The sequence below is a fragment of the Dendrobates tinctorius genome, unplaced genomic scaffold (assembly GCF_039654945.1).
Source record: "Dendrobates tinctorius isolate UK_male_01 unplaced genomic scaffold, ASM3965494v1 ptg000177l, whole genome shotgun sequence".
In the NCBI taxonomy this organism is placed as follows: domain Eukaryota; kingdom Metazoa; phylum Chordata; class Amphibia; order Anura; family Dendrobatidae; genus Dendrobates; species Dendrobates tinctorius.
This window is the reverse complement of record NW_027361844.1, coordinates 12,757,800-12,770,293: the sequence shown is the minus strand read 5'-3', so window position 1 is coordinate 12,770,293 and position 12,494 is coordinate 12,757,800. Positions and strand designations below refer to the sequence as shown.

At 42.5% G+C, this 12,494-nt stretch overlaps 1 protein-coding gene across 1 annotated transcript in view; it reads right to left on the bottom strand.

The window, feature by feature from the left end:
- Window positions 1-12,494, bottom strand: part of PLCL1 (phospholipase C like 1 (inactive)) — a 458,706-nt gene that overhangs the window by 343,295 nt on the left and 102,917 nt on the right. The window lies entirely within an intron of this gene.

Genomic DNA, 12,494 nt, shown 5'->3' with positions numbered 1-12,494 from the left:
CAAGCACTGACTCCAGCTCATTTTTTGGCAAATATTGTCAATATCCAATATCAGGGTCAAAACCTAAGTGCTGAGGAAGAGGAGTTAGCTATGACATGGGTATCCAGCAATCATCCATCTTTAATGCCAACTATAATAAACTTCAGAGCTAAGGGGGAACCATTCAAGAAATATATGTTTGCTGAAGATATTTTAAGGAAGGTCACACCAGTAAACTGGTGGAAGTCACTTAAGCGCTTGGATTTAGAGACTGTTCAAGTAATGATTTCACTTTTAACAGCAGTAGCTTCTTCTGCAGGCGTTGAAAGAATATTCTCTTCCTTTGGACTCATTCATTCTAAATTGAGAAATCGGTTGGGACCCAATAAAGCAGGAAAGCTTGTTTTTCTTTTCCAGATTATGAATAGGAACAAAGAAGAAGATGATGATGAAGATGACGACAAGTGAGCTACAGAGGACAGCAGGGACAGTAGTATTTAAGTTTTTCATGTGTCGGCTGGGCTGACAGTCTAAGTTTCTTAAAATATATATATATTTTGTTTAGCCAAATTAGTTAACAAACATGGATGTTTGTTTAAGCAAATAACTTATGCTGTAATGTTGTTATTGTTTCAGTTGAATAAATCTATTTAAATTGTTATTAAGGTCAGGATTATTTTTCTCCTTCCTAAGTACAACAGAACAGTGGTGTCCAAATATGAATGATTAACCCATTAAACTGGGGAGAAAAAAGTAATATAAAAAGTGATTCTAAAAATCTTCATCTACTTGCATGTTAAAGTAGCAAGAACTAGTTTAGGTAGAAACTTTGATTTAAATCACTGATTTAAATCAAGCCTTACTGACTAGTGATTTAAATCGTGATTTAAATCGTGATTTAAATCAGTTAGATTTAAATCAAATCCACCCTGTGTGGAAGTGTCCCTTGTTGTCTTTGAGCTCTTCAATAAGTTTAAAATTGAGAGTAAATTTAACTAGCGTGAGTACTCCCGCTTTTTTTTTAGGACCTGATGCTTCAAAGGTATGTGGGAAATTTTTGTGTGAGAAATTGGGGTGTGAGTCTTGTTTGAACTTGATCTCTTGGAGACACACAATGTCAGTGCCCAGTTTGTTAACCCCATGACGGATTACATACCGTTTCTTGGAGCTGTTTAGTCCTCTGACATTGTACAGTTGTGGCCAAAAGTATTGACACCCCTGCAATTCTGTCAGATAATACTCAGTTTCTTCCTGAAAATGATTGCAAACACAAATTCTTTGGTATTATTATCTTCATTTAATTTGTCTTAAATGAAAAAAACACAAAAGAGAATGAAGAAAAAGCAAAACATTGATCATTTCACACAAAACTCCAAAAATGGGCCAGACAAAACTATTGGCACCCTCAGCCTAATACTTGGTTGCACAACCTTTAGCCAAAATAACTGCGACCAACCGCTTCCGGTAACCATCAATGAGTTTCTTACAATGCTCTGCTGGAATTTTAGACCATTCTTCTTTGGCAAACTGCTCCAGGTCCCTGATATTTGAAGGGTGCCTTCCCCAAACTGCCATTTTTATATCTCTCCACAGGTGTTTTATGGGATTCAGGTCTGGACTCTTTGCTGGCCACCTTAGAAGTCTCCAGTGCTTTCTCTCAAACCATTTTCTAGTGCTTTTTGAAGTGTGTTTTGGGTCATTGTCCTGCTGGAAGACCCATGACCTCTGAGGGAGACCCAGCTTTCTCACACTGGGCCCTACATTATGCTGCAAAATTTGTTGGTAGTCTTCAGACTTCATAATGCCATACACACGGTCAAGCAGTCCATTGCCAGAGGCAGCAAAGCAACCCCAAAACATCAGGGAACCTCCGCCATGTTTGACTGTAGGGACCGTGTTCTTTTCTTTGAATGCCTCTTTTTTCTCCTGTAAGCTCTATGTTGATGCCTTTGCCCAAAAAGCTCCACTTTTGTCTCATCTGACCAGAGAACATTCTTTCAAAACGTTTTAGGCTTTTTCAGGTAAGTTTTGGCAAACTCCAGCCTGGCTTTTTTATGTCTCGGGGTAAGAAGTGGGGTCTTCCTGGGTCTCCTACCATACAGTCCCTTTTCATTCAGACGCCGACGGATAGTACGGGTTGACACTGTTATACTCTCGGACTGCAGGGCAGCTTGAACTTGCTTGGATGTTAGTCGAGGTTCTTTATCCGACATCCGCACAATCTTGCGTTGAAATCTCTTGTCAATTTTTCTTTTCCGTCCACATCTAGGGAGGTTAGCCACAGTGCCATGGGCTTTAAACTTCTTGATGACACTGCGCTCAGTAGACACAGGAACATTCTGGTCTTTGGAGATGGACTTGTAGCCTTGAGATTGCTCATGCTTCCTCACAATTTGGTTTCTCAAGTCCTCAGACAGTTCTATGGTCTTCTTTCTTTTCTCCATGCTCAATGTGGTACACACAAGGACACAGGACAGAGGTTGAGTCAACTTTAATCCATGTCAACTGGCTGCAAGTGTGATTTACTTATTGCCAACACCTGTTAGGTGCCACAGGTAAGTTACAGGTGCTGTTAATTACACAAATTAGAGAAGCATCACATGATTTTTCGAACAGTGCCAATACTTTTGTCCACCCTCTTTTTTATGGATGGTGTGGAATTATATCCAATTTGGCTTTAGGACAATTCTTTTTGTGTTTTTTCATTTAAGACAAATTAAATGAAGATAATAATACCAAAGAATTTGTGTTTGCAATCATTTTCAGGAAGAAACTGAGTATTATCTGACAGAATTGCATGGGTGTCAATACTTTTGGCCACAACTGTATGTGGCCAAGCTGATCTTCATGTTCAGAGAGTGCTGTTTTGGGAGAGAATGTACCAGAGTTGCTGTAGTTACCAGAGAAGTTGTAGCGTCAGGAGAGTCTTGGGTTCAGATGGATATGTGTACCAATATACACTTTTTATAGCTGCAAAACAGAGAAAAAAGTAGAAAAACAAAAGCAAAACAGATGATAGAGAGAGCAATGGCAAACGTAATCAAAAATTTGCAAGAACCACTGGGAGTAGGCCGCGCTGGCGGTCTCTACTCAACCTTAGGGGAAAAGTTCGTGGAAGGGAGTCCCCGGTGTCATTTTTGGTGGTGTGGAAGATAGGCATCCTGGGCCTAGTAGATAGAATAACGAACGAACGAACCTATAGTCCATAGGGTATAAAGTAAACACGAAAAATGTTACAATGTTAATCCTGTATTGTTTTACAGGCCTATAATGAGAAGAAATTTGGAGAAACTTGGGCCTGAAACAAAGTAAAACGTAGGTTAACAGATAAAGCAATGAGAAACCCTGATGAGCCTAATCAATGAAAGGCTCCATGCGAGACGGTGGGTCAGGTGGTCGTCTTGGCGTCCGGGAAAGCTGACTTGGTCTTGGGTTTGATGTTCAGGGCTTAAAGGAATTTGTTGCCATCTTCTATGGATATCAGGGCCGTGGTTTTGCCGTTGTGGTGAACCAGTAACTTTAGCGAAATACCCATTTGTATTGTATATTGTTGTCCCTTAGTGGGGTGGTGATGTCTCGGAATGATTTCCTGCCCTCAATAGTAGCCTTTGAAAGATCTGCGTACAGTTTGAGGTGTGAGTACGGTTCTGGGAATCCGCCATTGTCTCTGACATTACTCTGGATTAATTCCTTGATGTGGAAAAAATAAATCCAAAGGATCGTATCCCTCGGAAGGTCTTTAGGTAGGTGAGCAGGCTTTGGCAGTCTATGTATTCGGTCGATTATCATGTCTTGGGCTGACAAGGATGGGTTGACTTTTTTGAAAACCTTTTTAACGTATTCTTCTAGCTTGCCAGATTTGTTGGTTTTCATCTTGGGTCTCTTCATTTTTTTTTTCTATGGATACAATCCTGGCTTTGTGGTTTTCTAGCTTTTGATTGAAGGATTCGAATGTTGATTTGAAAATCTTCATCTGTGATTCCAGTGTAGATTCCAAAGTGATCTTAAGGTTATTGTTTATTTTGTCCGCTAGAGAGACCATATAGGCCTCGATAGTGTCGTGGCTTACTTTGTCGGAAGTGTCCATTTTGGGTCTGGATTTGTCTGGGCTAAGGTTCGGAGATGAGGACCATGAGTAATTTTCAGGATCGTCTTTGAGATCGCTTAGAGATGAGAGTTGCTCGCTCCAATCCCCTGGGTTTCTTCTTTTTGTAGAGACTGATGTGTCCATAATGGTGGTTGTTTTGTGGGGTGTCCTGGACCTGACAGGACTAAGTGTGTTGACTAGGTCGGAAGAAGGGTGTGATTTGCTCCCTTTGTCCCTGTCAGCCTTGGTGGGTATAGAAGAGGTGGAGGCAGATGACTTATTCAGTTTAAGGCTGTTTTGTTTGTTTTGGCTTATTTTGCCTATATAGGTTACTGCTCAGGGCTATAGAGAAGGTAGAGTAATAGAGGTGGTGAGTTTTAGTTTCTGGGTACCTCTGGAGGGAGCAAAAGGCAGTCTATTTTTGATAGATTTGGACCCTTTTAATGTAGTGAAGATAGGGGTCAGATATCAGTGTGGTTTACTTGACCTTTTAATTAAAGTGTATGCTGATTGGGCAATTTCTTGCGGGTTTATTGTGTTACCCGCTCTGTGTTAGATGCTTTCAGTGAAAACTGCCAGTGACAAAAGTGGTTCCGATTTGATAGGGGTGCCTAAGACTATTCAACCCCTCCGGTGTCTGCTTGTAACTTTTTATTTTGAACTTGCGGCCCCGCTGTTGTCTGGCGCCGCTCAGTGTTGTCAGCCTGTGTGGGAGGAGGGAGATCTGAGCACGCCCGCTCAGTGAAGGAGCTCTGTGCTAAACTTTTGCGCTGGTGAGAGCTGCCAGTGGTGATAACGATTCTAGTTTGGCAGAGGTGCCTGAGGCTATTCAACTCCCCCTGTGTGTGTTGTTAACTTTATTTGATTTTTTTTTAACTTATTTTTATTAATTTAATTAATTTTTTTATTTAAACTTGCGGCGCCGCTATTGTCCGGGGCCGCTCGGAGTTGTTAGCCTGCGTGGGAGGGGGAGGAGGGTCCGAGCGAGCCTGCAGTGAGGGAGAGCTCAACAGTCCCGCCGCTGCAGCGGTTCACCCGCTGTCAGCTGTCAGCGGAGTTACCGTGGGGGAGATGTACGCCTGCGCACTAGCGGGTATACTCAGCCGCTTTGACGCAGCGGCTGATTCGGCAGCATCCCCGGCCTTTTTCCTAGCTCCGTGCGAGCTAATTAAGCCGCGGGCTCTCTCTCTCTCCTCATTTTCAGGATCCGTCTAAAAACGGATCCTGTGCCATCCGTTCACATCAGTTGAGAACGGATCCGCTTGTCTGCCTTTTTGGCGGATTGTAACTGATGCAAATAACTGAAGTGTGAAAGAGGCCTTAGCTGTGCTTCCCCTGGGCTCTGTGCGGGCTGGCTTAACCGGAGGCTGCAATTTCTTATGAGCGGGCGGGGACTTTGGGACCCGCTGATATCAGTGGAGGTTGCGGGTGCTGTTAGTATGGACCCCCGTGTGCCGCTATTGTCTCGGACTTGTCGGTGGTGTCAGCCAAGACGTGGGGCTGCCGCGCATGCGCAGAAGACCTCTTATCTGCCGGCGCTGATGCGCCTGTATGTCGGGGCTTGTAATAGTGGCGGTTCTTACCGGGGAGTAAGGCTGAGGGAGTTTGAGACCTGGAAGCCTCTCTGGGGAATAGCGGGGGGTCCTCTCTTCACCTCTCTATGCCGCGGGGGTCTTTGAGAGAGCCGCAGTGCGGGTGGGAGGCGGGTGCTGCTGAGGAGTTAGATTCCGTGGGTTGCTATTTCTTTATCCTCATGAGAATATGCCCGTGATCTGCTGTGGGAAGGGTCCAGGTCTCAGAGGTCCCTCCTGGGATTAGTAGGGAGCTTTTTCCTTCTCCTCTTTGCAGTGGGGGCCCTCGAGGGAGCCGCAGTGTGGGTGGGAGGCTGGAGCTGCGTCGAGGTTGAGTGCCAGAGGCTGGTATTTCTTTATCCTGGACTTAGGCTGTATGAAATCCAAATATGAGCTCACTCAGGAGCGGATGCAGGTTCGGACGGTTGCTGGGATGATTTTCTCCCCAATCCTCCAGGCTGGATCTGAGCTTGAGGGAGACAGGTGTACTAGGCCTGGTAGGCTTCAGCAGGCCTTGCCAATGCGGCTAGGCCCTATGAGCACAGGCACCAGTGAAAATACTCGATTTTCTTGAATAATACAATCCAGATATGCCTGATGTTGGTCTGTAGAGTACACTTGAAGGTTCTTCAGTACAGATATGACCAAGATGCGCTATATATCAGTCGATGTTAGTAGATTTAGAAGTGATGCACCGGGAGCTCTCAGACTATACGTCCTAAGCCATGGACAGTCTAGGCCACACCCCCACTTCAGGTGATTTTCAGGAATGAATTCAAAGTGACATAACAGAATTAAGAGGTTTATATTTACCACCTGAATATCGCTAACTTCTGAACAGGCCGCTGTAGCCAACAGACTCTAAGGCCGCTATTTGACCATGAACTGCCATGGCAAACATCAGGACCACACGATCAAGATCTCAGGGTGACATTGGGGATAAAGAGGGAGCCTCCACACACTGTTAACCATTTATATGATGTAGTCACTATTGACAGCAGCATCTAATGGGTTAAACAGATCTGGTCGGCGCCAATGCTGATCGTGGCTAAAGCAGCAATGTGTCAGCTATAATGTACAGCCGACAGCTGCTGGATTGTCACAGTATGGGGAGGCTATTCTCTTATATCGCATGTCAATAAAAAGACGTATTGGCAGTCATTAAGGGGTTAATAATATTTAATGTATTTACCTTACTGTATATTTTTTCCATTATTTAGCTGCCCTTCATGGGCATTTTAGCCAGGCCTCCCCCACATTGTGAGGCACCGTTGCTTTTGTATTTACATATATTGTTATCAAGTGTATTCATTAATAAAAACTGATTTTTTATATTTAGAGTGTTTACCTTGCTTATCCTCCTTCCCTGGTGTGAATAGGTTCGGTTTGCTAATTTGATATCCAATAGGTGGCGATAGAGTTCAAGTCTGCTTCCTCTCTGAAGTGACTGTTTGCATATTTAATTTTCCAGAGAAGCATTGCATGGCCAATAAGTCTCCTTACGCTTGGCAGTCTGTACAAGGAAAAACGTTCCCCTTAGCTGTGGATGTGTCACTCATGTTCTGCAGACATTTGTGCAGAATCACCCACCACCCATGGTTTACAGAGCTGGATGTGATATATTCTCTTCTGATTTGCTGCACTATAAGCATACACTTTTTCCTTGAAGGCCTTACAAACAGATTTCATGCTATGTTTACTGGTGTAAGCCTCAGTGTCCTCAGGCAGAAGCTTTCAGCAGTTAAGTGCTTAGTTTGTTAAACAAAAGAGAAAATAGAGAACAAATTGCAGCAAATGATGCACAATCGGAAAACGTAATGACCACAATATGAAGCATGAAGATCAATTCTCCATTGTATTAATGTTAGCTTACAAGTCTTATAACTATCTGAAGGATTTTGCACGTGATGAGTATATCAGGTAATCTCAAGTGACTTCAAAGCTGTACACTGCTTATTAAAATCTGAAGCCCTTCATAATATATTCACACTTTTTTTGTGATAACAAAAGCTCATTGCCTTGGATACCGACCATCACTGCTGTCGAGCTTGTAAGCACTGCGCTGAAGCTGGCCGGGATTGAGAGGTCAGAGCACGTTCCTTTTCAGCTGCCAAATATTGCTTACACGCTCAATAGAAAAGAGCTTATAAGCACTGCACATTTTCTGCTGCCTAGAAGTGGTGGTCAGTTTCCAAGGCAACAAGCTGTAAACAAAGAAAGTGTTAAAATATCTCAAGATGTATGTGTATTTGTATCACCAACCAATCACGAAGCATCTTTCATTTCACCACAGCTGTTTAAAAGAAGCTGAGCTGTGATTGGTTGCTGTGAGCAACAGCATGTGTGTGTATCAGCCACGCCCACTCCACATAGCCCCAACCAATCACTAAGCATCTTTCATTTCACCACAGCTGTTTAAAAGATGCTGAGCTGTGATTGGTTGCTATGAGCAACAGTTTTCCTTGCAGTCAGTTGTGGTAACTGAGGCCTATTATTTTATGGTGTTATTGTCCTTCTGTAAAGCTGGAAATTACACAATTTATTACTGTGCCGACACAGACCACCCTTTGACACAAACTGCAGCATCTCATTAACTTAAAAATTCAAACACAAATTTAAAAAAAAAAAAGATGGATTTCTCCAACCCAGGTATCATTTTAATCGGTTTAACCCCTTCACTACCAAGGGTGGTTTGCACGTTAACTACCGGGCCAATTTTTACAATTCTGACCACTGTCCCTTTATGAGGTCATAACTCTGGAACGCTTCCGTGGATCCCGGTGATTCTGACATTGTTTTCTCGTGACATATTGTACTTCATGTTAGCGGTAAAATTTCATTCATATAACTTGCGTTTATTTATGAGAAAAACGGAAATTTGGCGAAAATTTTGAAAATTCCGCAATTTTCCAACTTTGAATTTTTATGCCCTTAAATCACAGAGATATGGCACACAAAAAAGTTAATAAGTAACATTTGCCACATGTTTACTTTACATCAGCACAATTTTGGAACCAAAATTTTTATTTGTTAGTAAGATATAAGGGTTAAAAGTTGACCAGCGATCTCTCATTTTTGCAACACCATTTTATTTTTACGGACCACATCACATTTGAAGCCACTTTGAGGGGTCTATATGACAGAAAATACCCAAAAGTGACACCATTCTAAAAACTGCACCCCTTAAGGTGCTTAAAACCACATTCAAGGAGTTTATTAACCCTTCAGGTGCGTCACAGGAATTTTTTGAATATTTAAAAAAAATTAACATTTAACTTTTTTTCACAAAAAAAATTACTTCAGGTTCAATTTTTTTTATTTTACCAAGTGTAACAGGAGAAATTGGACTGCAAAAATTATTGTGCAATTTGTCCTGAGCACGCTGATACCTGATATGTGGGGGGGAACCACTGTTTCGGCGCATGGCAGAGCTCAGAAGGGAAGGAGCGCCGTTTGACTTTTTCAATGCAAAATTGGCTGGAATTCTGATCGGACGCCATGTCGCGTTTGGAGAGCCCCTGATGTACCTAAACAGCGGAAACCCCCCACAAGTGACCCCATTTTTGAAACTAGACCCCCTAAGGAACTTATCTAGATATGTGGTGAGAACTTTGAACCCACAAGGGCTTCACAGAAGTTTATAATGTACAGCGGTACAATTAAAAAATCATATTTTTTCCACAAAATGATCTTTTCACCCCCAATTTTTATTTTCCCAAGGGTAACAGGACCCTAAAAGTTATTGTGCAATTTTTCCTGAGTACGCTGATACCCCATATGTGGGTGTAAATGACTATTTGGGCACATGGCAGAGCTCGGACGGCAAGCAGCGCCATTTGACTTTTTTGGCTGGAATTGAGATCAGACACCATGTCGCGTTTGGAAAGCCCCTGATGTACCAAAACAGTGGAAACCCCACAAATGACCCCATTTTGGAAACTAGACCTCCCAAGGAACTTATCTAGATGTGGTGAGAACTTTGAACCCCCAAGTGCTTCACAGAAGTTTATAACGCCCAGGCGTGAAAATAAGAAAAAAAATTTTTTCCACAAAAATGATATTTTTGCCCCAAAATTTTTATTTTCCTAAGGGCAACAGGAGAAATAGGACCCCAAAAGTTGTTTTGCAAATTGTCCTGAGTAGGCTGATACCCCATATGAGGGGGTAAAACACTGTTTGGGTGCATGGCAGAGCTTGGAAGGGAAGGAGCACCATTTGACTTTTTCAACGCAGAATTGGCTGGAATTGAGATCAGATGCCATGTTGCGTTTGGAGAGCACCTGATGTGCGCAAATAGTGGAAACCCCCAGTTCTAACCCTAACCCTAACCCTAGCCCTAACCCTAGCCCTAGCCCTAACCCTAACCCTAGCCCTAACCCTAGCCCTAACCCTAATGGGAAAATGGAAATAAATACATTTTTTTAATTTTATTATTTTTCCCTAACTAAGGGGGTGATAACGGGGGGTTTGATTTACTATTTATGGCGGTTTTTATGTTTGACAGCTGTCGCACGCTAAAAGACGCTTTTTATTGTAAAAATAGTTTTTGCATCACCACATATTGAGAGCTATAATTTTTCCATATTTTGACCCACCGAGTCATGTGAGGTCTTATATTTTGCGGGACGAGTTGACGCTTTTATTGGTATCATGTTCAGGCATGTGACATTTTTTGATCGTTTTTTATTTCGTTTTTTGGGAAGCAGAATTTACAAAAACCAGCGTTTCATGAATTTCTTTTGGGTGGTGCGTTTACGCCGATCCGGGTGCGGTAAAATTTATAAGGCGGTTTTATTCTTCGGGTCAGTACGGTTACAGCGATACCTCATTTAGGTCTTTTTTTATGTTTTGGCGCTTTTATGCAATGAAAACAATTTTATATAAAAAATAATTATTTTTGCATCACTTTATTCTGCGAGCTATAACTTTTTTATTTTTTCGCTGATGATGCTGTATGGTGGCTCGTTTTTTGCGGGACAAGATGACGTTTTCAGCGGTACTATGGATATTTATATGCGTCTTTTTGATCGTGCGTTATTGCACTTTTTGTTCGGTGGTATGATAATAAATCATTATTTTTTGCTTCGTTTTTTATTTTTATTTTTTAAGGGGTTCGCTTAAGGGGTTAAATATTGGGACAGTTTTATAGGGCGGGTCGTTACGGACAAATATGTGTACTTTTATTGTTTGGTTTTTTTTTTTATTTCCAAAAAATGAATTTATTGGGGAATATTTTTTTTTTTTTTTAATTTATTTGGCGATTTTTTTTTAATTATTTTTACACTTTTTTTTAATATTTTTTTTACTTTATTACAATGTCCCAGGGGGGACATCACTGTCCTGTGACAGATCGCTGATCTGTCACATCACAGATCACTGTGACAGATCAGCGATCTGTCACAGGCACTGCACAAGCTTCCTCATGCCTGCGCTTTGCAGGCACTGAGGAAGCCAGCTTCCTGCAGGCCCCCGGAGGTCCCCGTCGCCATATTGGATCCGGGGACCTGCAGGAAAGGAGCCCCCCGCAGCAGCGCTGCACATTGCGCTGCCGTGGGGGGCTCAGGGAAGCACGGAGGGAGCCCCCTCCCTGCCGATGCTTCCCTTTAACCCCCGGTACACCGCGATCGTGTTTGATCGCGGTGTGCAAGGGGTTAACGTGTCGGGGGCGGTCCGTGACCGCCCCTGACACATTGTGCCGGGTGTCACCTATGATAATTAGCTGACACTCGGCCGCGATCAGCGGCGCTCACCACGTGGGCGCCGCTGATCGCGATGACGTAATATTCCGTCCATGGTAATTAGGTCCATGGTCACATGGACGGAATATTACGTCATTTGTAGGTAAGGGGTTAACACTGCCATCCTGACAATGTTGGCTCTGACGGGATGATCTGGGATATTAGGCGTAGTAGTCCGGTGGCTCTGACAGGATGATGTGAGACATTAGTGGTAGCAGTCCGGTGGCGCTGACTGACGGGATGATGTGGGATATTATAGTGAATGCGGCTATGCGGAGTGGGTGGGGCTCTACACACAGCTTTATATATATACTAGCTGAAGAGCCCGGCGCTGCCCAGGCATGGTAACTAATTACGGTGAGTTATAATGAGATAGATATATATATATATATATATATATATATATATATATACACAGTACAGACCAAAAGTTTGGACACACCTTCTCATTCAAAGAGTTTTCTTTATTTTCATGACTATGAAAATTGTAGATTCACTCTGAAGGCATCAAAAATATGTCTTATATTCTAGGTTCTTCAAAGTAGCCACCTTTTGCTTTGATTACTGCTTTGCACACTCTTGGCATTCTCTTGATGAGCTTCAAGAGGTAATCACTGGAAATGGTTTTCACTTCACAGGTGTGCCCTGTCAGGTTTAATAAGTGGGATTTCTTGCCTTATAAATGGGGTTGGGACCATCAGTTGTGTTGTGCAGAAGTCTGGTGGATACACAGCTGATAGTCCTACTGAATAGACTGTTAGAATTTGTATTATGGCAAGAAAAAAGCAGCTAAGTAAAGAAAAACGAGTGGCCATCAATACTGTAAGAAATGAAGGTCAGTCAGTCCGAAAAATTGGGAAAACTTTGAAAGTGTCCCTAAGTTTAGTGGCAAAAACCATCAAGCGCTACAAAGAAACTGGCTCCCATGAGGACCGCCCTATGTTAATTCATAGTTTTGATGCCTTCAGAGTGAATCTACAATTTTCATAGTCACGAAAATAAAGAAAACTCTTTGAATGAGAAGGTGCGTCCAAACTTTTGGTCTGTACTGTGTATCTATCTATCTATCTATCTATAGATAGATATATAAAGCTGTGTAGAGTCCCACCCACTCTGCAT